This window comes from Chlorocebus sabaeus, unplaced genomic scaffold (assembly GCF_047675955.1).
Source record: "Chlorocebus sabaeus isolate Y175 unplaced genomic scaffold, mChlSab1.0.hap1 unalloc_scaffold_551, whole genome shotgun sequence".
Taxonomy (NCBI): Eukaryota; Metazoa; Chordata; class Mammalia; order Primates; family Cercopithecidae; genus Chlorocebus; species Chlorocebus sabaeus.
In genome coordinates, this window is record NW_027327872.1 from 51,938 (window position 1) to 79,187 (window position 27,250).

A 27,250-nucleotide genomic window follows, 5' to 3' on the forward strand; every position below is an offset into this window, starting at 1 on the left:
TTCCATGTTGTATATGTACCACATTTTCTTTATCTAGTCTATCATTGATGGGCATTTAGGTTGATTCCATGTCTTAGCTGTTGTGAGTAGTGCTGCAATGAACATACACGTGCATGGTATCTTTATAATAGAATGAAGTATATTCCTGTGGGTATATGCCCAGTAATAGGATTGCTGAGTCAAATGGTATTTCTGATTCTAGATCTTTGAGGAATCGCCACACTGTCTTTCACAATGGTTGAACTAATTTACATTTGAACCAACAGTGTAAAAGCATTCCGATTTCTCTGCAACCTTGCCAGTATCTATTGTTTCTTGACTTTTTAATAATTGACATTCTAACTGGCATGCGATGGTATCTCTTTATAGTTTTTTTTTTTTTTTTTTTTGATATGGAGTCTTGCTCTGTTGTCCAGGCTGGAGTGCAGTGGTATGATCTCAGTCCACTGCAACCTTCGCCTCCTGGGTTCAAGCAATTCTCCTGCCTCAGCCTCCCAAGAAGCTAGGACTACAGGTGTGTGCCACCATGCCTGGCTATTTTTTTTATTGTTAGTAGAGATGGAGTTTCACCATGTTGGCCAGGCTGGTCTTGAACTCCTAGTCTCAAGTGATACGCTTGCCTTGGCCTCCGAAAATGCTGGGATCACAGGCATGAACCACTTCGTCCAGTCTTCATTATAGTTTTGATTTGCATTTCTCTAATGATCAATGATGGTTTTAATGGGGCTGTTTGTTTTTGTTCTTGTAAATTTGTTTTAATTCCTTGTAGACTCTGGATATCAGACCTTTGTCAAATGAATAGATTGCAAAATTTTTCTCCCATTCTGGAGGTTATCTGTTCACTCTGATGATAGGTTTTTGTTTTTGTTTTGTTTTGTTTTGTTTTGTTTTTTCTGTGCAGAAGCTCTTTAGTTTAATTAGATCCCATTTGTCAATTTTCACTTTTGTTGCAATGGTTTTTGGCGTTTTTGTGATAAAATCTTTGCCCGTGTCTATGTCCTGAATGGTATTGCCTAGATTTTCTTCTGCTTTTTTATAGTTTTGGATTTTACATTTAAGCCTTTAATCCATCTTGAGTAATTTTTTGTATAAAGTGTAAGGAGAGGAACCGGTTTCAGTTTTCTGCATATGGCCAGCCAGTTTTCCCAGTACCATTTGTTAAGTAGAGAATTATTTCTTCATTGCTTGTTTTTGTCAGGTTTGTCAAAGATCAGAGAGTTGAAGGTGAGCAGTCAATTTCTCAGTTCTCTATTCTGTTCCATTGGTCTGTGTCATTTTCGTACCAGTACCATGCTGTCTTGGTTACCATAGCCTTCTAGGATAGTTTGAAGTCAGGTAGCCTGATGCCTCCAGCTTTGCTCTTGTTGCTTAGGATCGTCTTGGCTATTAGGACTCTTTTTTGGTTCTGTATGAAATTTAACATATTTTTTTTTATTTCTGTGAAAAATATCAATAGCAATTTAATAGGAATACCATTGAATCTATAAATTAGTTTGGGCAGTATGGTCATGTTCACAATATTGATTCTTCCTGTCCATGAGCATGGAATGTTTTCCCATTTGTTTGTGTCCTCTCCGATTTCCTTGAGCAGTGGTTTGTAGCTCTCCTTGAAGAGGTCCTTCACTTCCCCTGTTAGCTTTATTCCTAGGTATTTTATTTTGTTTGTGGGCATTGTCAATGGGAGTTCATTCATGATTTGGCTGTCTGCTTGTCTGTTCTTGGTATATAGGAATGCTTGTGATTTTTGCACACTGACTTTGTATCCTGAAATTGCTAAAGTTCCTTATTAGCTTAAGAAGCTTTTGGGCTGAGCCAATGGGGTTTTCTAGATATATGATCATGTCATCTGCAAACAAAGATAATTTGACTTCCTCTCTTCTACTTAAATAACCTTTCTGTGTTTCTCTTGTCTGATTGCCCTGGCCAAAACTTCCAATACTATGTTGAATAGGAATGGTGAGAGAGGACATCCTTGTCCTGTGCCAGTGTTTAAAGGGATTCCTTCCACCTTTTGACCATTAAGTATGATACTGACTGTGGGTTTGTCATCTATGGCTCTTATTATTTTGAGGTAACTTAGTTTATTGAGAGTTTTTAACATGAAGGAATGTTGAATTTTATGAAAGATCTTTTCTGCTTCTATTGAGACAACCATGTGGTTTTTGTCTTTAGTTCTGTTTATGTGATGAATTACATATATTGATTTGTATATGTTGAACCAACCTTGCATCCTGGGGATGAAGCCAACTTGATCATGGTGGATAAGCTTTTTGATGTGATGCTGGATTCAGCTTGCCAGTATTTTATTGAGTATTTTTGGATTGATGTTCATCATGGATACTGGCCTGATTTCCGTTTTTTTTGTTGTTGTTGTTGTAGTATCTCTGCCAGGTCTTGGTATCAGGATGATGCTTTTCCTCATAAAATGAGTTAGGAAAGAGTCCCTCCTTTTCAATTGTTTGAAATAGTTTCAGAAGAAATGTTACCAGCTCCTCTTTATACCTCTGGTAGAATTAAGCTATAATCCTTCTGATCCTGGGCTGCTGCTGCTTTTTTTTTTTTTTTTTTTTTTTTGTAGGCTATTTATTACGGCCTCAATTTCAGAACTCATTATTGGTCTATTCAGGGACTCAACTTCTTCCTGGTTCAGTCTTGGGAGGGTGTATATATCCAGCAATTTATCCATTTCTTCTGGATTTTCTAGTTTATTTGCATAGAGGTGTTTACAGTATTTTCTGATGGTTTTTCATATTTCCATGGCGTCAGTGGTGACATCCCCTTTATTGTTTCTAATTGTATCTATTTGATTCGTCTTTTTTTCTTTATTAGTGTAGCTAGTAGTCTATCTATTTTACTTTTTTTAAAAAAAAAATCAGCTCCTGGATTTGCTGATTTTTTGAAGGGTTTTTGATGTCTCTATCACCTTTATTTCTCCTCTGATCTTGGTTATTTCTTGTCTTCTGCTAGCTTTGGGAATAGTTTTTTATTTGTGATGTTAGGGTGTTGACTTGAGATCTTTCTAGCTTTTTGATGTGGGCATTTAGTACTATAAATTTTCCTCTTAACACTGCTTTCGCTGCATTCCAGAGATTCTGGTATGTTGTCTCTTTGTTCTCATTGGCTTCAAAGAACTTCTTGATTTCTGCCTTATTATTTACCCAGGAGTCATTCAGGATCAGGTTTTTCAATTTCTATGTAGTGGTGTGGTTTTGAGTGAGTTTCTTAATCTTGAGTTCTAATTTGATTGCACTGTGTTCTGAGAAACTGTTATGATTTCAGTTTTTTGCATTTGCTGAGTGTTTTACTTCAGATTACGTATTCAACTATAGTAAGTTCTGTGTGGTGATGAGAGGAATGTATATTCTGTTGAATTTGGGTAGAGAGTTTTGTAGATTTTTATAAGGTCCACTTGATTCAGATCTGAGTTCAGGTCCTGAATATTTTTGTTAATTTTCTGTCTCTATAATCTGTCTAATATTGTCAGTGGGGTATTAAAGTCTCCCGCTATTATTGTATGGGAGTCTAAGTTTCTCTGTAGGTCTCTAAGAACTTGTTTTAAGAATCTGGGTGCCCTATTATTGGGTGCATATTTATTTAGGATAGTTAACTCCTCTTGTTGAATTGAACCCTTTACCATTATGTAATGCCCTTCTTTGTGTTTTTTATCTCTGTTGGTTTAAAGTCTGTTTTGTCAGAAACTACAAAAAAACGCTGCTTTTTTCTGTTTTACATTTGCTTGGTAAATTTTCATCCATCCCTTTATTTTGAGCCTATTTGTGTCTCTGCATGTGAGATGGGTCTGTTGAATACAGCATACCGATGGGTCTTGACTCTATCCAGCTTGCCATTTTGTGTCCTTTAATTGGGGCATTTCGCCCATTTACATTTAAGGTTAATGTCATTATTTGTGGATTTGTTCCTGTCATCATGATGCTAGCTGGTTATTTTGTAGATTTGTTTATGTAGTTGCTTAACAGTGTTCTTGGTCTGTGTACTTCAGTGTGTTTTTGTAGTACCTGGTAACGGTTTTTCCTTTCAATATTTAGTGCTTCCTTAAGGAGCTCCTGCAAGGCAGGCCTGGTGGTGATGAATTCCCTCAGCATTTGCTCATCTGAAAAGGGTCTTACCTCTTTTTTGCTTATGAAGCTTAGTGTGGCTGGATATGAAATTCTGGGTTTGAAATTCTTTTCTTTAAAAATGTTGAGCCGGGTGGGGTGGCTCATGCCTGTAATCCCAGCACTTTGGGAGGCCGAGGCAGGTGGATCACAAGGTCAAGAGATTGAGACCATCCTGGCTAACATGGTGAAACCCTGTATCAACTAAAAATACAAAAAATTAGCTGGACGTGGTGGTGGGCGCCTGTAGTCCCAGCTACTCGGGAGGCTGAGGCAGGAGAATGGCGTGAACCCTGGAGGCAGAGCTTGCAGTGAGCCAATCTTGCCACTGCACTCCAGCCTGGGCAACAGAGTGAGACGCCATCTCAAAAAAAAAAAAAAATTGTTGAATATTGGCCCCCAATCTCTTCTGGCTTGTAGGGTTTCCACTGAGAGATGCACTGTTAGTCTGATGGGCTTCCCTTTGTAGGTGACCTGGCCTTTCTCTCTGGCTGCCCTTAACATTTTTTCTTTCATTTCAACCTTGGAGAATCTTCTCATGGAGTATCTTACTGGGGTTATCTGAATTTCTGAATTTGAATGTCGGCCTGTCTTGCTAGGTTGGGGAAGTTCTTCTGGATGATATCCTGAAGTATGTTTTCCAGTTAGCATCCATTCTTCCCATCTCTTTCAGTTACCCCAGCCACTTGTATGTTTGATCATTTTACATAATCCCGTATTTCTCAGAGGTTTTGTTCATTTTTTTTTTTTTTTTTTTTTTTTTTTGTTGTTGTTGTTGTTCTTTATTCTTGTCTGCCTGTCTTATTTCAGTAAGATGGTCTTCAAGTTCTGAGATTTTTCTTTGGTCTATTCGCCTAGTGATACTTGTGATTGCATTGTGAAGTTCCTGTGTTGTGTTTTACAGCTCCATTAGGTCATTTATATTCTTCTATAAACTGGATTTTCTGGTTGTCAGCTCCTGTAATGTTTTATCATGGCTCTTAGCTTCTTTGCATTGGGTTGGAACATGCTTCATTAGCTCAGCAAAGTTTATTATATCCCACCTGCTAAAGTCTACTTCTGTCAATTCATCCATCTCAGCCTCAGCTCAGTTCTGTGCCCATACTGGAGAGGTGTTGCAATCATTTGGAGGAGAAGAGGCACTCTGGCTTTTTGAGTTTTCAGTGTTTTTGCTGTGATTCTTTCTCATCTTTGTGGGCTTATCTACGTTCAATCTTTGAGGCTGCTTACCTTCGGATGGGGTTTTTGTGGGGTCTTTTTCGTTGTTGTTGTTGTTTTCTGTTTGCTTATTTATTTTTCTTTTAACAGTCAGTCCCCTCTTCCGTAGGGCTGCTGTGGTTTGCCAGAGGACCACTCCAGACCCTATTCGCCTGGGTCCCTCTCTCAGCTGGAGGTATCGCCAGTGGAGGGTACAAAACAGCAAAGGTGGCAGCCTGCTCCTTCCCAGAGGAACATTGACCTGATGCTCCTGGAGGTGTCTGGAGACCCCTGTTGGGAGGTCTCATTCAGTCAGGAGGAATAGGATTGGGGACCTGCTTAAAGAAGTAGTCTGGCTTCCCCTGGTGGAGTTGGTACACTGTTGGGGAGAACCCCCCTCATCTGGACTGCCCAGACTCTCCAAAGCCAGCAGGCAGGAAAGGCTGTCGGCTGAACTGCAGAAACCTTGGCTGCCCCTCCCACAAGGGGCTCCATCCCAGGGAGATCAGAGTTCTGTCCATAAAACCCTGGCTGGAGTTGCTGAAATTCCCCAGGGAGGCCCCACCTAGTGAGGAGGAATGAATTGGGGTCCCATGTAAAGAAGCAATCTGGCCACAACCTGCCATAGCTGCTGAGCTCCACTGTGGGGAATTCCTCCCAGTCCAAACTACCCAGTCTCCCCAGCATTAGGAGGGCAAAATAGCCAACTGGAGCTGCAGAGATGGCAGCTGCCCCTTTCCCCAGGAACTCAGTCATCTCAGGCAGTCTGCAGTCTGCTGCCACTGGCCCACGGGGATTTCCAAGCCAGTGAGTCTTAGCTAGTAAGGTTTTGTGGGACTGAGCCCACTGGCTTCGGTCCCCTTCCTACAGGAACAGACAGATCTCCTGGTCACAGGAATTTTCAAGCTTGAGTATGCAAAACCTCCTGCATCTCTGTGCCTTCCTGAGCAGCTGCTGACTGAAGTGGCCACCAGGTCTGCACAGCTCTGTGCGTGGGACCCAAGGCCCTGGTGGCATAGGATCAAGAGGGAATCTCCTTGTTTGAAATGCTTGTTCCCCAGTGCTGTAAAAATAGCACTTAAACATAAATTTAATTTACTCAGCAAGGCTATTTTTACTTACTGCGAAAAGGGTATACTTGCCAGCAGTTTTGCCACGAGTGTACATCGAACAAAGAAGACAGGGTCATTTATAACCGAACGTGTCTACCCTACTGCTGTGCCCAGTTTCCATTGGCTGGAACCGGACCTCATGTTCTGTATTCGTTCCGATCAGCTGGCAACTTAGAACTTTTTTAAAGAGGCAAAGGCAGAGGAGAACAAAGGAAGAAGGAAGTAACTTGTGGAATGCTGAGAAAGGTAAAAACACCTTCACATAAGGAAGAGGAACAGGCTATGACCTAACGCTTGCTTGGACCAGCATAAGCATGCCAGGGCAAATATTTAGGCTAAAGTGTGGGAGCTAAGGACATAAAGTACATTGATTTCTTTACCACAGCTAGCAGATATTTAAGAATGTTAGCACAGGTCTTTGAATAAATTTTGCTTCTAAGAGAAGTTACTATTTATTCCTAATTAAATGGGGGGGGGGGGAGAATGGGGAGGAAAGTCTTTAAAGAGGAACCTCTACTTTACTTTTTACATCCTGATCTATGGGTTGCAAAGATCCATGGGAAAAGCGTGATTTCCTGGGTGGGGTGGCGCAATCCCTCACCGCCTCTCTGGGCTGGGAGTGGGAGATCCCCGTGCTCCATGCAGCTCCTAGGTGGGCTGTCGCCCCGCCCTGCTTCTCCTTGCTCTCTATGGGTCACTGCCTAGCCAGCATCCAGTATCAACTGGATACCTCAGTTGAAGGTATAGAATGCACTCACCATTTTCATTCTTCTTGGTGAGAGCTGAAGAGTGCAGTAAAATCAGTAGCTCTTCAGCTGCAAAATCAGTAATTTTGTCCCTTCCCCTAAAGGTTTTTTGTAGGAGGGAGGAGCCAAGATGGCTGATTAGAAGCAGCTGGAGCTACAGGTGTGCTCTACTCAGGTGGCTGAGGCAGGAAGATTGCTTGAACCCAGGAGCTTGAGGCTGCAGTAAGCTGTGATTGTGCCACTGCACTCCAACCTAGGTGACAGAGCAAGACCCTATCTCTAAAAGAAAAAGAATATCCATAAGGAATGATAAATGTATGCACGATTGTGTGAGTTACAGTTTTCCAGAGAAAGAGAATCAAGAAAGAATATATATATATATATATATATATATATGAGAAAAGATTTATGAGAAATTGGCTTGTGGATTATGGAGACTAAGAGGTTTCACAATCTACTGTCTGCAAGCTGGAGACCCAGGAAAGCCAGTGTTGTATTTCCAGTTTGAGTCAATGGCCTGAGAACCAGGGAGCCTATTTAAAACTGCATAAAACTGTAAGCCTTACATTTGCAGCAACTTGGATGGAGTTGAAGACCATTATTCTAAGTGAAGTAGCTCAGGAATGGAAAATCAAATATTGTATGCTTTCACTTATAAAGGAGCTAAGTTATGAGGATGCAAAGGCATAAAAATGATATAATAGACTTGGGGGACTCGGGAGGTGGGGAAGGGTCAGAGGGGCATGAAGGATAAAAGACTATACAGTGGGCCAAGCGCAGTGGCTCACGCCTGTAATCCCAGCACTTTGGGAGGCCGAGGCAAGCGGATCATGAGATCAAGCGATCGAGACCATCCTGGCCAATACGGTGAAACCCTGTCTCTACTAAAAACACAAAAATTAGCTGGGCGTGGTGGTGCGTGCTTGTAGTACCAGCTGCTTGGGAGGCTGAGGCAAGAGAATCGCTTGAACCTGGGAGGCAGGAGTTGCAGTGAGCCAAGATCACGCCACTGCACTCTAGTCTGGTGACAGAGCAAGACTCTGTCTAAAACAAACAAACAAACAACAACAACAAAAACTATACATTGGGTACAGTGTACACTGCTCACGTACCAAAATCTTAGTGCACCAAAATCTCGGAAATCACCACTAAAGAACTTATCCATGTAACCAAGAACCACCTGTTTCCTCCAAAATATTGAAGAAAAAAAAATACCCTGCAAGCCTTAAATATCATTAAGATATTTAATTCCTTAAATGTCTAAGAGCACCAGACATGGGACGATTGGATTGAGGAGCAGAACAGGAGCCAATATTTAAAGGTAGTCTTGCTTCCTTGAGCAGCAGACCCCTTGCTACTCAGACGTTCTTCCTCCTCTTTGTCCTTCCTCCTCTTTATGTGCCAGGTTGGGCTGCTAGTATAGCCACATATGGGGGCCACTCACCACCAAAGAGGAGAGCTAGCACTCTGTGGGCAGGACTGGTCTCTGTGAAATCAGAGGAAAACCAGACTGTGGCCACAGTCACACTCCTCTGGCTTCTTTCTCTTTGTTAAGTTCCCAAACATTGGCCTGTTGTTGGTTGACCCAGAGACCACTCTCAGGTTCAATGATTGGCTGGAAGGACTTACAGAACTCAGAAAAATTGTTATAGGCTGGGTGTGATGGCTCAAGCCTATAATCCCAACACTTTGGGAGGCCGAGGTGGGAGGATAGCTTGAGACCAGAAGTTAGAGACCAGCCTGGACAACATAGCAAGATCCCATCTCTACAAAAACTAAAACAACAACAACAAAACAGCCAGATGTAGGCCATGCATACCTGGAGTCCCAACTACTCAGGAGGCTGAGGCAGGAGGATCACATGAGCTCAGGAGTTTAAGGTTGCAGTGAGCTATGACTGTGTCATTGCACTCCAACCAGTGACACAATCAGAGTGAGACCGCATCTAAGAAAGAAGAAAAAGAAAGAAAGAAAGAAAAAGAGAGAGAGAGAGAAAGAAAGAGAGAAAGAAAGAAAGAAAGAAAGAAAGAAAGAAAGAAAGAAAGAAAGAAAGAAAGAAAGAAAGAAAGAAAGAGAAAGAAAGAAAAGAAAGAAGGAAGGGAAGGAAAGGGGAAGAAAGAAAGAGAAAGAGAGAGAAAGAAAAAAAGAAAGAAAAAGAAAGGAAAGAAAGAAAGAGAGAAAGAAAGAAGGGAGGGAGGGGGAAGAAAGAAAAGGAACAAGAAGAGAAAAGAGAATGTATATACTCATTACAGTGAGTTTTGACTTATTAGAGTGAAAGAATACAGGTTAAAATCAGCAAAGGTACCCATGCATGCATCGTCAGCTGATGTTTAACAAGAGTGCCATGAATACACAACAGGAAAATGATAGTCTCTTCAATAAATAAGGAAAATCGTATATCCACATCCAAAAGCATGTAATTGGAATCTTATCTTACACCATACACAAAAATTAACTCAAAATGGATTACCACTAAAACATAAGTAATATAACCCTAGAAATCCTAGAAGAAAACATAGAGGTAAAGCTCCTTGACTTTTCTAGGTCCAGGCAATAATTTAATATATCTGACAGCAAAAAGACAGGCAAAAATAAAAAAGCAAAAATAGACAAGTGGGACTATATCAAACTAAAAAGTTTCTGCATTACAAAGGAAACAACCTATGAAATAAAAAGACAACCCAAAGAATGAGAGAAAATATTTTCAAATAACATGTCTGATGATGGGTTAATTTCCAACATAAGGAACTCCTATAACTCAATAGCAAAAACAAAAATAACTTGATATAAAAATGAGCAAAGGGGCCGGGCGCGGTGGCTCAAGCCTGTAATCCCAGCACTTTGGGAGGCCGGGACGGGCGGATCACGAGGTCAGGGGATCGAGACCATCCTGGCTAACGCGGTGAAACCCCGTCTCTACTAAAAAAAATACAAAAAAGTAGCCGGGCGAGGTGGCGGCGCCTGTAGTCCCAGCTACTCGGGAGGCTGAGGCAGGAGAATGGCGAAAACCCGGGAGGCGGAGCTTGCAGTGAGCCGAGAGCCGGCCACTGCACTCCAACCTGGGCGACAGAGCGAGACTCCGTCTCAAAAAAAAAAAAAAAAAAAAAAAAAAAAAAATGAGCAAAGGACCTGAGTACACACGTTTCTCCAAAGACCTACAAATGGCCACGGCCAGCAGATATATAAAAAGATGCTCAACATCACTAATCATCAGAGAAACAGGAATCAAAACCACAATGAAATATCATCTCATACCTGTTAGAATGTCCTTAATCAATCAATCAACGAAAAAGAAAAGAGTATTGTCAAAGATGTAATGAAAAGGGAGCCCTTATACATTGTTGGTGGAGATGTGAATTAATACAGCTATTATGGAAAATGGAATGGAGTTTCCTGAAAAAAAGAATTAAAATAGAACTGCCAAATAATCCAGCAATAACACTTGTGGGTATATAGCCAAAAGAATAAAAATTATAATCTTGAAGAGGTATTTGCACTCCCATTGATTGTGGCATTATCCACAATAGCCAAGATAGAAACAACCCAAATGTCCATTGAGAGATGAATGGGTAAAGAAAATGCACATATGTATACACAAACATACGAACAACAGACTATTATTCAGCCTTTTAAAAAGAAGGAAATCCTACCATTTGCAGTCATTTAGATGGACTTGAAAGACATGATACTAAATGAAATAAGTCAGTTACAGTAGGACAGATACTGCCTGATTCCTCTCATATGAGGTATTTAAAATAGTCAAACATATAAAAGTAGACAATAGAATCCTGGTTACCAGGAGATGGGGGAGAGGGATATGGAGAGTTGTTATTCAATGGGAATAAAGTTACAGTTACATAAAATAAGTTCTGAAGAACTGCTTTACAACATAGTGCATAAGTTAACAATAAGGTATTGTGCACTTAAAAATTTTAGAGGATTTTTCTCATGTTAAATGTTCTTATCAAAAACAACAACAAAGGGATAAAAGGAAACTTCTGAAATCGATGGATGTGTTCATTACCTTCATTGAGGTGATGGTAACATGAGTATGTACCTATGTCCAAATTGTGTACATTATGTGCCATTTTCTGGATATCAGTTATACCTCAATAAAGCTGAGAAAAATAAATTAAATGACCAAAGGTAAAACATATATAGTATCCAGAAAAGACCACAACAGACTTCCAGTTGTCTTTTCCCTGCGCAGTTGTATGGACAGTGCTTAGTTCTCCCAGCAACAGTGTATGACAATGCATATAGACTATTGTCAACCAGGGAAGGACGCTCAAGCCTGGGTGTCCAGAGTTTCTCTCAGAGGTGAGTCAAATAGATATGATTGTCTACTGGACCTGAGTCTCCAACCCATCCAAAGGCCAAGTTGGTACTGCATGAGCCAAGACCCACACCATAAATCATATTGTTCACATAGACTGTCCGTGGTAGCTCAAACCCCAAGTAAATAAAAACACTTTTATCAGGCAGGATATTCCAAGGGCTTAGACGTAGCCTCTTAATAGCCAGGTGTGAAAGAAAATAAAATTTCAGGACCCTGTAAATGTATTATGCCAAAGGAGAAGTTAAGTCCTGGAGATTGAATCACATAGAATGTTTACAATTGTGCTTCTTAGATTATAGCTTGACTCTCTTCATTGTTGTTCTTGTTCTGTAAATGACTAGGAGACCAGAAACCAGACCTTCACCCCTCCTTCCAATCACTGATGTTTAGATTAACTGCCTCCTTTATTGTCCTGTACCTAACTCAGACCAGATGACACCTAAGTCCCTCTATGACCGTTACATCTTCAGTGTAGAATGCTAGATATGCCTTTCCAAGAAAGAAAGTAAAAGGAAGAAAGGAAAGAAGGAAGGATGGAAGGAAAGGAAGGAAGGAAGGAACGAACGAACGAACAAGACTACCTTGACCTACTCAGATTGTCATAACTATGCATTAACCCTTATATAGAAAGATGTTGAAAGTCTGTTACACTTCTGCACGCTTTGTCTATACAAGCAATCTCAAATTCTACACTTTGGAGCAGTGACTTCCATTCTTTGGAATCTGTGCTTCCCAGGCAGGCCTATCCTCAACTTTGTGCTTGAATAAACTCTCTTTAAACTAGATTCTGATCCTTTTGGTTATTTGGGGTTGACACAGGCAAGGCCTTTTTTTTCTGCTGAATCAACCCTTTACTGCAAAGATCTCATAAAGAGCTTAGTTTTCATTGTGTTAGTCATTACCTAGAAAGTATAAATTAGCTATAAAGACTTTATTTACAAGAGATTGGACTTTTCTTCAAAAACACTTTTTTTTTTTCTTTTTTAAAAAGGCAGGGTCTCATTCTGTTGCCCAGGCTGGAATACAGTGGCTCAGTCTTGGCTCACTGCAGCCTCGACCTCCAGGGCTCAAGCCATCTTCCTGCTTCAGCCTCCCTAGTACCTAGAAATACAGGGCATCTGTGCCTGGCTGATTTTTAAATTTTTAGTAGAGATGAGCTCTTGCCATGTTGCCCAGGCTGGTCTTGAACTCCTGGGCTCATGCAATTCGCCTGCCTCAGCCTCCCAAAGGGCTGGGATTACAGGTGTGCACCACTGTGCCCAGCCCAAAAATATTTCTTAAAAGTATTTTAGACATTCTCTTGTGGCTCTTCATCAAAGTGTATATCTCTTATTAAGCAAAAGAGATGACAAATCATTGAATCAAGCATTCTCAGAATTTGTATCATGAAACCCAAAAAGTATAACCCACATACCCCACTCACAATCACAAATTTTCTCAAAAATGTCTACAGCACAGCCAGTCTACACTGTCCTCACCCACCCAGGTCCCTCTGTTGTCTGGCCTCAAATTGGATACATAGAGAAGAGGCTAATACTGTTATCTCAGTCTAGTTGGCTACAGGTAGGGTTGCCCCACCTTGCGAGAACCATTAATGTAGTGGGCAGTGTGCAGCATTCTAGAAAATAAAATGAAAGACAAAACAAAATCTTGGAGCATCACACCTGACAGAGACAAATTTTGTTTGCATAACTTTTCTTCAGAGTATGTCTATGTTACTGTGCATGCGTCCATGTGTGAGTGTGATTTGTGAGTGGTATGTGCATGACTGTGTGTGTACTGTGGGTGCGTGGTGGGTGGTGAATGTGTGTATCTGTGATGTGTGATGTTTGTGGTGTGCAGAGAGGTGTTGGTGTGTGGGGTGTGGGAGTTGTACTGTTTGTGAGGTGTGTGTGTGGGGTGTGGGGAGGTGTGGTGTGTGGTACATCTGTGTATCTGGGATGCATAGCATCTGCAGTGTGATGGGGGGCTGTGGATGTGTGGGGAGGTGTGTGGTGTGTGTGGGGGTGTGTGGTGTGTGTGGGGGTGTGTGGTGTATGTTGTGGTGTGTGGTACATGTGTGTATCTGTGATGTGTGGTGTGGGGGTGTGTGTAGTGTATGATGTGTAGTGTATGATGTGTAGTGTGTGTGGTCTGTAGTGTAGCTGGGTGTGGGTGTGTGTGGGGGTGAGTGGTGTGTGTGGTGCATGTGTGATCTGTGATGTGTGGTATGTGTGGTGCGTGTATAATGTGTATGCATGTGGTATGTGTGTGGTGCATGTAGTGTGTGGGGTGAGTGATTGTAGGTGGGCGGGATCCTTTCATGACATGGATTACTTCTGTAGCCCTTGGGCTGTTAAGAGGTCACATGATTTGTGTGGAATAGTCAGGAGCCAGGCAGCCTAAACTTGCATCTTGACACTGGCTCGTAGGAACTTTGTGACCTTGGGCAAGATTCCGAATCCCATTGCATCTGTTTCTTCACATAAAAACTGTGAACACAATAATAGTACCTGTAAGAATTAAAGAAAGAGGAGAGAAAGACGAAGGGTGGCTCGGCAGTAGACGGGTTTATTTCAGAAAACAAACCCGTGAGGGACTTCTGACCTAGTTAGGTCAGAAGCTGCACTCTCTTACAGGGTAAGAGTTTTTAAGGATTCAGGCCTGGCACAGGGGCTCATGCCTGTAATCCCAGCACTTTGGGAGACCGAGTCAGGTGGATCACTTGAGGTCAGGAGTTCGAGACCAGCCTGACCAACATGGAGAAACCCATCTCTACTAAAAATACAAAGTTAGCTGGGCATGGTGGCACATGCCTGTAATCCCAGCTACTTGGGAGGCTGAGGCAGGAGAATCACTTCAACCCGGGAGGCGGAGGTTGTGGTGAGCTGAGATCACGCCATTGCACTCCAACCTGGGCAACAAGAGTGAAACTCGTCTCAAAAAAAAAAAAGAAATAAAAGGATTCAGGGCGGGAGAGTTTATCAGAGGCTTGGATTGCTTCTGTGACTCTTTGTTTTGCTTATCTGGGAGGGACAGTTGTGTGTCTGTTCCCATACATTTTTCTGCAGCTGCAGGCATATCCCCGAGTCTGCCTTTAGCTTCCCTATCTTAGAGCACCTGAAGGGAAAGGAATGTGCTTACTAAGGCCCGCTGTTTTACTGGAGCTCCAGTGTATGAGAGTGAAGTTTAGCAGTACCTAAGAGACTTCTGCCCCGCCTTTCTCTGTCCCCGAGCTGTCTTATCTGTGTGTTACTGTCTGCTCTCTTCTGGTTGCTTGTAGTTAGAAGTGATTTCCTTGAAATGCATGAAGCTAGAAAGGGAGCTGGAACTTAAAGTAGCAGTGTTTGTTTGAGATGACGGTGCTCCTGCTCTCTCAGTACCTATCTCATAATTTGTCATAAGAATTAAATGAAAACAATATTAAACGGAAAACATTTAGTACAGTGTCCGGCTCAGTAAGTGTTATTTATTTATTTATTTATTTATTTATTTATTTATTTATTTATTTTCTTTTTGAGATGGAGAAGTCTTGCTCCGTCACCCAGGCTAGGATGCAGTGGCATGATCTTGGCTCACTGCAACCTCTGCCTCCCAGGTTCAAGCGATTCTCCTGCCTCAACCTCCTGAGTAGCTAGGGTTACAGGTGTGCACCACCACACCCAGCTAATTTTTGTATTTTTGGTAGAGACAGGTTTCACCATGTTGGCCAGGCTGGTCTTGAACTCCTGACCTCATGATCTGCCCACCTTGGCCTCCCAAAGTGCTGCGATTACAGGCATGAGCTATCGTTCCCAGCCTATGTCTTTTATTTTTTATTTTTATCATTCTTGCTATTGTTGTTATTATAGGTCATGGTCAAAAGTAAGAAACACTTAGAATGCATCAAAGCCAGTGCTTATGGGAAAAGGACTCCCTATTCAATAAATGGTACTGGGAAAACTGGCTAACCATATGCAGAAGAATGAAATTAGACTCCTACTTCTCACCATATACAAAAAATAAGATGAATTAAAGATTTAAATGTAAGACCTCAAACTATAAAAAATCCTAGAAGAAAACCTAGGAAATACACTTCTGGACATTTGCTTTGGCAAATAATTTATGACTAGGTGCTCAAAAGCAATTGCAACAAAAACAAAAATTGACAAGTGGGGCCTAATTAAACTAAAGAGCTTCTGCACAGCAAAAGAAACTATCAACAGAATAAACAGACAACCTACAGAATGGGAGAAAATATTCACAAACTATACATCTGACAAAGGTCTAATATCCAGAATCTGTAAGAAACTGAAATAAATCAACAAGCAAAAAAACAAATAACTCCATTAAAAAATGGGCAAAGGACATGAATAGACAATTTTCAAAAGAAGACATAAACACAGCCAACAAATACGTAAAAAAAAGTTCAACATCACTATCAGAGAAATACAAATCAAAACCACAATGAGATATCATCTCACACCAGTCAGAATGAGTATCACTAAAAAGTAACAATATAACAGATGCTGGCAAGGCTGTGGAGAAAAGGGAATGCTTATGTGGGAATGTAAATTAGTTCAGCCCCTGTAGAAAGCAGTTAGGAGATTTCTCAAGGAACCTAGAACTACCCTTCAACCCGTGAATTCCATTACTGGTACATATTCAAGGGTAAATATATTGTTCCACCAAAAGGACACCTGAGCTCATAAGTTTATTGCAGCACTATTCACAATAGCATGGACATAGAATCAACTAGATGACCATCAACAGTGGATTGCATTAAGAAAATGTGGTACATATATATCATGGAGTACTATACTGCCATAAAAAGAGGATAGAATTATGTCCTTTGCAGCAACACGTATGCAGCTGGAGGTCATTATCCTAAGGGAATTAACACAGAAACAGAAGAGCAAATATCATGTGTTGTCACTTATTAGTGGGGGCTAAACTCTGGGTACACATGGACATAAAGTTAGAACAACAGACACTGGGGACTCCAAAAGGAGGGAGTGAGGGAGAGGAGCAAGGGCTGAAAACCTTCCTATTGAGTACTATGTTCACTCTTTGGGTAATGGGATCATCAGAAGCCCAAACCTCAGCATCACACAATCTGCCCTTGTATTAGGTTAGTGCAAAAGTGTTTGTGGGTTTTGCCATTGAATGTAATGGCAAAAATCGCAATCACTTTTGCACCAACCTAATAATAAACCTGCACAAGTACCCCCCCTGAATTTGAAATTAAAATTTAATTTTTTACAAAGCTATTGGCTTCCATCAAGCCAGTTTCTTGTCCAGGCTGGAGCATTCTACCAGTTTGGTGTGTTTCGACCCCATCATCTCCTAACTGAAAACTCAGTTTTGCTAATTAAGATTAACATCATTACTAACAAGATGGATTGGTGTTATATGCCTCCTGATATAATGCTCTAGGAAGCATACAATATAACTTCTGTGGCACTTTTGCCAAATGCATGTCCTCTATTTAATAATGAACAAACAGCCAACAAACTCAAACTCAGGGCCATTCAACAAGACAACTGAGTAGAACTCCTAGCAAGTGCCAAGGTCTAAAAAGACAAGGAAAGACTGAGGAACCGTCAGAGATGGAAAGAGATTAAGAAGCTGTGACAATCAAATGCAGTGTGGGATCCTGGATTAAACATGAGTGAGAAAGCTGGGGAAATTTGAGTAAGGCATGTATTGTAGTCAATTGCGTTGTATCAATGACAACTTTCTGGTTTTGGAAACAATACTATGATCAGGTAAAACGTTAGCCTTAGGATAAGCTGAGTGAAGCCTATTTTTAAATAATTTTTGTAACTTTTCTATAAGTCTAAAATATTTTCGGCCGGGCGCGGTGGCTCAAGCCTGTAATCCCAGCACTTTGGGAGGCCGAGACGGGCGGATCACGAGGTCAGGAGATCGAGACCATCCTGGCTAACACGGTGAAACCGTCTCTACTAAAAAATACAAAAAAACTAGCCGGGCGAGGTGGCGGCGCCTGTAGTCCCAGCTACTCGGGAGGCTGAGGCAGGAGAATGGCGGGAACCCGGCGGGGGAGCTTGCAGTGAGCCGAGATCGCGCCACTCACTCCAGCCTGGGCTAACAGAGCGAGACTCCGTCTCAAAAAAAAAAAAAAAAAAAAAAAAAAAAAGACCTAAGACCGTGCCAGGCATGATTTAAGTCACACCTGCAGGTCATCAATCTTGTTACATAGCATTATTATCCTAACTTAAAACATTTCTTTCTGCTGATTCCAAGTTTTAGACAGAGTTTTACTAATCCAATTGAAATTAAAGAATCTGTGAATATATCTATAACATATAAGCCCCTGCTTCAAGATAGCCCACCTTTTCAGGCCAAACCAATGTATACCTTCCATGTAGTGATTTATATCTTTGCCTGTAACTCTTGCCTCCTGAAAATGTTTTAAAAAGCTACAATGAGGGGGTCAGATCACGAGGTCAGGAGTTCAAGACCAGCCTGGCCATAATGGTGAAACCGCCGTCTCTACTAAAAATACAAAAATTAGCTGGGTATGGTGGTGCGTGCCTGTAATCCCAGCTACTCACAAGGCTAAGGCAGGAGAATTGCTTGAACCGGGACCCAGGAGGTGGAGGTTGCAATGGGGCAAGATGGCGCCACTGCACCCCAGCCTGGGCTACAGAGCCAGATTCTGTCTTAAAACAAAAACAAAAACAAAAAACTGTAATCTGATCACCTCAAGGGCACTTTCCCAAGACTCTTTGAGAATGTGTTTCCTTGGGCTGAAATCACTTATATTGACTCAGAATAAACCACTTTAAAATATTTTACAGAGTTTGGTTTTTTCATAACACAGTTTAACACAAATTTGGCGCCTTACTAGCCATATGCAGAAAATGAAGCTGGACCCTACCTTTTACCATATGCAAAAATTAATTCAAGACGGATTAAATATTTAAATACAAGACCTCCAACTATAAAAATCCTAGAAGAAAACCTGGGAAATACTCTTCTGGATATCAGCCTTAGCAAATAATTTATGACTAAGTGCTCAAAAGCAATTGCAACAAAAACAAAAATTGACAGGTGGGACCTAATTAAACTAAAGAGCTTCTGCACAGTAGAAGAAACTAGGGCTGGGCGCGGCGGCTCACGCCTGTAATCCCAGCACTTTGGGAGGCCGAGGCGGGTGGATCACGAGGTCAGGAGATCGAGACCATCCTGGCTAATACGGTGAAACCCCGTCTCTACTAAAAATACAAAAAAAGTAGCTGGGCGTGGTGGCGGGCGCCTATAGTCCCAGCTACTCGGGAGGTTGAGGCAGGAGAATCACTTGAACCCGGGAGGCTGAGGTTGCAGTGAGCCGAGATCGTGCCACTGCACTCCAGCCTGGGTGACAGGGCGACAGGAGCGAGACTCTGTCTCAAAAAAAAAAAAAAAAAGAAAGAAAGAAAGAAAAAAAGAAACTATCAGCAGAGTGCACAGTTTGGGAGAAAATACTCACAAACTATACATCTGAAAAAGGTCTAATATCCAGAATCTATAAGGAACTGAAACTGAAACAAATCAACAAGCAAAAAACAAATAACTCCATTTAAAAATAGGCACACGGCAGGGTGCAGTGGCACACGCCTGTAATCTCAGCACTTTGGGAGGCCGAGGCAGGCAGATTACCTGAGGTCGGGAGTTCGAGACCAGCCTGAGCAACATGGTGAAACCCCGTCTCTACCAAAAACACAAAATTAGCCAGGCGTAGTGGGCATGCCTGTAATCCCAGCTACTGAAGAGACTGAGGCAAGAGAATCACTTGCACCCGGGAGGCACAGGTCACGGTGAGCCGAGATCCCGCCATTGCACTCCAGCCTGGGCAACAAGAGTGAAACTCTGTCTCAAAAAACAAACTCACAAACAAACAAAACTCTTTAAAAACTAGAAACCCTCCAGGTGCGGGATATAATGCTCAAACCTGGGGATAACAGACCATATGGACAATTAGCTATATACAAATTGACAAATATATACATACATACCATTTTTTTAAGGCTCTGGATCACAAGTAAGCTTTCTAAAATACAATGCACCACATTCTGACATAAACATTCATACAGAAGGACTCAGGGGTAAATCAACTTGAGGCTTTCGGTCTGTTCTGTGACTCTAAAGCTATACCCTGCACTTCTTACTGCTTGTCCAGATTATAAGACATTACAGAAACGAATCTGATTCCAAAGCTTTTTAACTTATGATGGTCTACTAAGAAACTAAATGAACTAAAATTTTCTAACCTAGTACAAATGAAAATGAAGTCCATAACACTGCCTACACCACAGCAGGCTACATGCACCAAACAGTACTCGTTAAAGAAAGGACTTAAAGAAATAACAACAAAGATTGTAGAACTACTCGAGGAACAACTGTCATTTCAAATAACTTTAATAGTTCAGTATGGCCTGTCTTAAAAAGAAACAGGAGCTATCGATTAACTATTGACTCTAGAAATTTAAATTAAGTCTCAACTAAAATGCTAAGAGCATTACCAGATGTAGAAGAGCTCATTAATAAGATCATTAATCATAGTGACAAATTCTATACAATCATAGACATGTCAGATGTGTTCTTTGCCACACCAATAAATAAAGAAAGCCAGGAATATACCAATTTTACATGGGAAGGTAAACAATACCAATTCAAAAGATTACCACAGGGATATCTAAATAGTTCAGTAATAGTTCACTCCATGTTATCATCACACATAGACCAATCAAAATATACATCTGGCCGGGCGCGGTGGCTCACACCTGTAATCCCAGCACTTTGGGAGGCCGAGGTGGGCGAATCACGAGGTTGGGAGATTGAGACCATCCTGGCTAACACGGCAAAACCCCGTCTCTACTAAAAATACAAAAAATTAGCCGGGCGTGGTGGCGGCGCCTGTAGTCCCAGCTACTGGGGAGGCTGAGGCAGGAGAATGGCTGGAACCCGGGAGGTGGAGGTTGCAGTGAGCTGAGATCCGGCCACTGCATTCCAGCCTGGGCAACAGAGCAAGACTCCGTCTCAAAAAAAAAAAAATATATATATATATATATATATATATGTACACATCTATAACAAGAAAAACTTGGGACTGTGACGTGCATCCCCCAAACTGGAAAGAAACCAAGAAACCAAAGAATGACTTGGACAAGTCCAGTTCGAGAAGGAAATGAATGTATTAGGACTTACATACAGGGACTCCTGCATGGTGTAGGAAAGTTCTGGAGATCCACACCACCTCTCATTTCTAAACTGCTTAAGCTAATTTTCTGGCTCTTTGCCTACCGTGTTTAAGCAATGAGACTGTTTTCTCGGAAGATTCTCAGATACTCCACGGCATGTCTGGGCTCTCAGGGACACCTGCTCCTAGGCTGGGCACCCTGGCTTTGGCTCCCTGCTCAGCCTTCAGGGTTCAGGCAGCAGACGCACACCCTTAAGTAACCCAGTGGTGGACACATCGTGCTACAAGTCACTAATAATATTATACACAGATAACATCATAATGGTAAATAACGACTAGGAACAAATTAAACAGGAAAAAATCCCAATGAATAACACATTTAAGATTATTGGGATAGACTATTAATACAGATAAAAACACAAGCCCAGGCAGCAACTGCAAATTTTTAGGAGTCTGATGATTATCAGAAGGGAGAAAAATCTCAACCACAGTAACAGATAAAATAAAAGCCCTTAAGCTGCCAAAAACAAACAAGAAGCACAAAGACTAACAGTTTTATCTGGACACTGGAGACGATGTCCACCTTACTTAAACATCATCTTGGAACTAATATACCTGGAAAATCCCAAGACTTCACATAGGGACAAGAACTAAAACACTCAAAGACTACATTAGCGCATTTCAAAGACTGCATTACCCATCTTCAGATTCACAACTTGGGTTGAAAGTCCTGATGAGTGATGAAAATAGAACGTGATCATTATGGACATAGAAATCAGATTCTAAATCTTCCGTCTGGTTGGATTTCAGACAGCAAAATTCCCATACTCGAACAACAAATACAGCCCATTCAAAAATACGTACGGCTTATACATGAAGCCCTAACAAACACTAAGCATCTGACTGGCAACAACATTACAATAAAATGCCATATGCCTTTTCTCCATTGGATAAAATTGAGTCCTGGAAAACCAACAGGTATCCAAATTGATCCAAAACTACTCACACGGAACGGATACATCCAGGGTGGAGACACCAGCTTTGAGGGTCAAACAGTTCTTCTCAGGGAGCAGATTCACAAGACTGAAATAGATTTGCCAAAATTTATTCTGCAGACAAGAAAAATCGTGACAATATAGTAAAATGTGTCCTGGTCGAGTTTAATGTCTTGCCTAACACCTGGTTGACGGAGGATCAGCTTCCATGACCCAAAAGGCCAGACCCAGTGAACAGCAGCAGCACTCAGACTCCAGGACCATATAATCCTGAAGGAGTCAAATGAATTACTCTCTCCACAGCATGCAGAACTGATTGCAGTTGTCACAGCAGTTGGACACTCAGTATCAGAAAATCGAAGGAGTGGATATATGTGTATATACTCACAAATTCATGAGGAGTCACAACAAAGTAGCCCCATAATCACACAAATGGAAACAAAATAATTGTAAAATTAATGACAATGACATATGGTCCAAATCTTACTGAGAGGAACTATATCAATCATCAAAGAGAATTAAGATATTTATGACACATATCAGCATACCAAAAAGATAACTTAGGCCGGGCACAGTGGCTCATGCCTGTAATCCCAACACTTCAGGAGGCTGAAGTGAGAAGATTGCTTAAGCACAGGATTTGGAGACCAGCCTGGGCAACACAGCAAGGCCCCTGTCTCTACAAAAGATAAGAAAAAAATTAGCCATACGTGGTGGCACACACCTGTAGTCACAGCTACTTGTAAGGCTGAGGCAGGAGAATTGTTTGAGCCCGGAAGGTTGAGGCTGCGATGAGCTGAGACCATGCTACTGCACTCAAGCCTGAGTGACAGAGAAGGATCCTATCTCAAAAAACAAAAAACAAAAAGATCATTCAAAGGCCACCAATTTAATAGATAATTAGATGAATTAACAAGGAACATAACAATTGACACACAAAACGTACCCAAATTGAAGCTACACAGAAATCCACACAACTCATGAAGACGTTCATTACCACCTCTACAACTCAGAAGAAAATCAGACTATGAATGGGACATACCCCAAGTACCCCCAGGAACTATAATAAAACAGAAAGATGAATTTAAAATTAAACAGACGCTGTAAGCAGCTTACACTCCACAAACATTCATATAATTACATAAGCAGAAAGGACATTTAGGCACACACTCACTGTTCAGATGGCTGTTAAGACAGAAATCAAAAGGTGACAAGACATCAAATTTAAAAGGCTATATAGCTAATTGTGAGCAATGTAAAACTAACCTGGAGAAATATGGATACACTAAACCATAGATACATACAAACCCAACACCTTTAACTTCTGCCCACAGATAGATTTTATAAGACCATTAAATCACCCCAACCAACAAAAATATGCAGTAACAACAGTGGATACATATACAGAGATTGGCATAACAATAGTGGCGAGCCACTCGTTTGCCAAATACACCATCTTAGCCATAGAAAATTGGGCAGTGTACTATGGAGCTTCCAAAATAATTTAAAGTAACCAGGAAAGTAATTTTACATCAAAGACTACAGAAGCATTAGCAGATAAATGGTTTATACAATGGAATTTCCAAGTACCTTTTAATCCCAGTGCAGCAGAATATAAGGAGAGATTAAATGGCTACCGAAAAGAGAACTTAAAACCTTAGACAAAATGAGCACATTCCAACAAGCTCTTAACCTGGGATGTTTTAATTTAAATAAGAAAGAAAGACTTTATAAGAGCAAGCCCCACTCTTACCTTAATCAACTGCCTTTAATGGTCACGAAGGATATAGAGGCCGGGCGTGGTGGTTCACGCCTGTTATCCCAGCATTTTGGGAGGCCGAGGTGGGCAGATCAGGAGGTCAGGAGATCGAGATCAGCCTGGCCAACATAGTGAAGCCCTGCCTCTACTAAAAATACAAAAATTAGCCGGGCGTGGTAGCAGGCCCTGTAGTCCCAGCTACTCAGGAGGCTGTGGCAGGAGACTCGCTGGAACTCGGGAGGTGGAGGTTGCAATGAGCCGAGATCCTGCTACTGCACTCCAGCCTGGGTGACAGAGCGAGACTCCGTCTCAAAAATAAATAAATAAATAAATAAATAAATAAATAAATAAATAAATAGATAAATAAAAATAAAAATAAAAAAAGATACGGAAAACAATGATACAAAGAGTATAACTCATAAGGTGAGCACTAAACTAAATGACAATACTATTTCCCAACAGGACATCATGGCCAATGGTCGCAGAAATACTTACTGGACTAGAGAAAAAAGAGGAAAGTTACAATTCCCCATTCTCCAACCTTTCTCCAAATTCTACTAGACCTAGATTTGTTACCACACTTTCTGCAATATTGGTGCTACACTGTTTTAGTCATTGCATTAATACTCTCCATAAAATTAATGGAAAGTGTACTTCAGTTCAATTTTACTTGCCACTAACCCCATATTTTTAACCTCAACATCACTTCTAGCCATCAGCAGAATAATCAAATACTTTACTCACTTGAGACAACGTGCCTACAAATTTGTGTAGTTTCTCGACTGATCTTATCACCTTTCTCATTCACCCTCTATTAGCCATCATAATAACACACTCTTTCTCAAGATAATGACTGTATCCAAGGATTATTTAAATTCCAAAGAGAACTATTTCCAAGTTAATTTCTGTTCCCTGATCCAATCAGTCTCCCTAGTAATCATTTATTGCCCCTTAAATAGAATCCTTCTTTTCCCCCTCCCATAACCTGTTTTACCAGGATCCAAGCCCCCATTATTTCTGTAACCTCAAGATGGTACATAAGCTTCTGTATGGCATTGGGAGGCTGGGTCTTTATTCTGAAGGCTCCTGTGGATACATATTAAATAAATTTGTGTGCATGCTTGTAGTCCCAACTGCTGGGGAGGCTGAGGTGTGAGGATCTCTTGAGCCTCAGAGGTCGAGGCTGCAGTGAGCCATGGGAAACTTGGCCACAATACATACAAACCACATTTAGGCCAAGACTTTATAGAAAACATAGACAGATATGTCATCATAACTGGAAACTTCACTCTATGATGGCGTGTAACAGAAACTAAAACAGGCTTATTTTGGACATAACCATGAAAACCACACCAATTCCTAATCATCACAGTAGCTACAACAACATACAAAATTCCTACTAAATTTATTGTTTGCTGGGGGTCAGCATCTTCCAGAAACTCATGGTGGTCCTGGACACCGCTGGATACAAGTATTGTTTTAATAAATTACAACCAAACTTTTGTTTGTACATGTGAATATTACATGTGATTTTTGGGGACAATTTTTTTTTTTTTTTTTTTTTTTTTTTTTTTTTTTTGAGGCGGAGTCTTCACTCTGTCGCCCAGGCTGGAGTGCAGTGGCACCATCTCGGCTCACTGCAAGCTCCGCTCCCGGGTTCGTGCCATTCTCCTGCCTCAGCCTCCCGAGTAGCTGGGACTACAGGCGCCCGCCACCGTGCCCGGCTAATTTTTTTGTATTTTAGTAGAGACGGGGTTTCACCGTGTTAGCCAGGATGGTCTCGATCTCCTGACCTCGTGATCCGCCCGCCTCGGCCTCCCAAAGTGCAGGGATTACAGGCGTGAGCCACCGGCGCCCGGCCGATTTTTGGGGACAATTAATATTCACATGTACTCACAGACTAGAGACCTATAATCTGCTACAATCTAACTCACCACAGTATTTGGACCATTTACAATCACATACAAAATGACAGAGATTAGCAGCACATTATTTACATAAAAGAACCAAAAAATATGACTATATTAGACAAATTTACTAGAAAAACCAAATATGTACAAAATCAAGTTGTTTTTCCAATGTGACCAATGGAAATTCAGAATGATCCAAACTTTTATTTCAAAGATACAGAGATAGCATACAATTTAAATCAGTTTACTGGTGGGAAACACTAGGAACTAAAATAAATATGGATAAAGTCACAAGAACAGACCCAGGTATGTCAAATTAGTTTTCTCCATGACCCAACCATCCAGTGGGTCATGGAATATGGTTACATGGTCAGTTCAACTCCCTATTCAACAAAATAGAACAAGACTAGTCTCCATTTACCTATATTTATAGCTAGAGACATCTCTTTTACAAAATGCAAGGTTAAACGATGGGACCCTGAACCTTGCATAATGCTGGAATAAGACATTATTCTTATTTGGATCAGGATGGTCTCAATAAGACAGGATGCTAGAATAAGACACATTGCTTAAGAGCACAACACTGGAAACCACAGTGGACCAAAGGAATAACAAACCCTCCACCTAAAGTATTAGAACCTATTCTAATTAATCTATTAAGATTAATTTACAAATCAACACCTAGGAGAGTCAAAATATTTTTAATAAAAGAACAGTTTAGACCGGGCTTGGTGGCTCATGCCTGTAATCCCAGCACTTTGGGAGGCCGAGGCAGGCGGATCACCTGAGGTCGGGAGTTCGAGACTCAGCCTGACCAACATGGAGAAATCCCGTCTCTACTAAAAATACAAAATTAGCGGGGCGTGGTGGTGCATGTCTGTAATCCCAGCTACTCCGGAGGCTGAAGCAGAAGAATCGCTTGAACCAGGGAGGCAGAGGTTGCTGGGAGCCGAGATCACGCCATTGCACTCCAGCCTCCGCAACAAGAACGAAACTCCGTCTCAAAGAAAAGAAAAGAAAAAAAAAAAAAAAAAAAAAAAAAGAATAGTTTAAAGTCACATACATTCAAGCACAATGTATACAGCTCTAGGAACAAGGATGTGACAAACAGCTCATTTTACCAGACTTACCACCACTTGATAAATAGATAAATATTATATAAGAAAATTTCTATAATATTTGTAGCAATTTGAATTATTTGAAACTAGTCATTTCAGTAGTACAAGAAGCAGAAATTCAGGAAGTTAAAACAGGCCTATTTGATTGTAAACACTGTGTAAAACACAAACGTGCATGGACCTGGTTCTGTCTGATCGTGTAGAGTGTATGATAACACAGCCTTTGCCTGGAGATCTGAAAAAGGTACCCAGAGAGAAATAAAACTTCGGAAAACAGTAACAAATTAGGAGTATAGGCTCATAATATTACAAAATGTTAAGAAGATAGAACTTAAATGTGATTTAGGAGTTTTTAATTATTAAAATAATTTTCACAGGCTTCCCAAATTTTAAAAAATGGGCAATAAAAAACTTAGAATAAAAACTAAAAGCATCTATAAAATACATTTTAAGACCAATTGGGAAAAATTAGAATGTAGACTAGCATATGATAGCATGTTAATGTCAATTTTCTTAGGTGTGACATGGAGTAATGTCATATCTGCGACTTGCAAGTTGGGGGGAAGGTTTCACAGATCTCAACTTGCATTTTTTTTGAGATGGAGTCTCGCTCTTTCGCTGGGAGAGCAGTGGCGTGATCTCCGATCACTGCAAGCTCCGCCTCCCGGGTTCCCGCCATTCTCCTGCCTCAGCCTCCCGAGTAGCTGGGACTACAGGCGCCGCCACCACGCCCGGCTAATTTTTTGTATTTTTAGTAGAGATGGGGTTTCACCGTGTTAGCCAGGATGGTCTCGAT

At 41.1% G+C, this 27,250-nt stretch overlaps 1 protein-coding gene across 2 annotated transcripts in view; it reads right to left on the reverse strand.

Moving 5' to 3' along the window:
* Positions 1–27,250, reverse strand: part of PGBD2 (piggyBac transposable element derived 2) — a 55,456-nt gene that overhangs the window by 23,743 nt on the left and 4,463 nt on the right. The window lies entirely within an intron of this gene.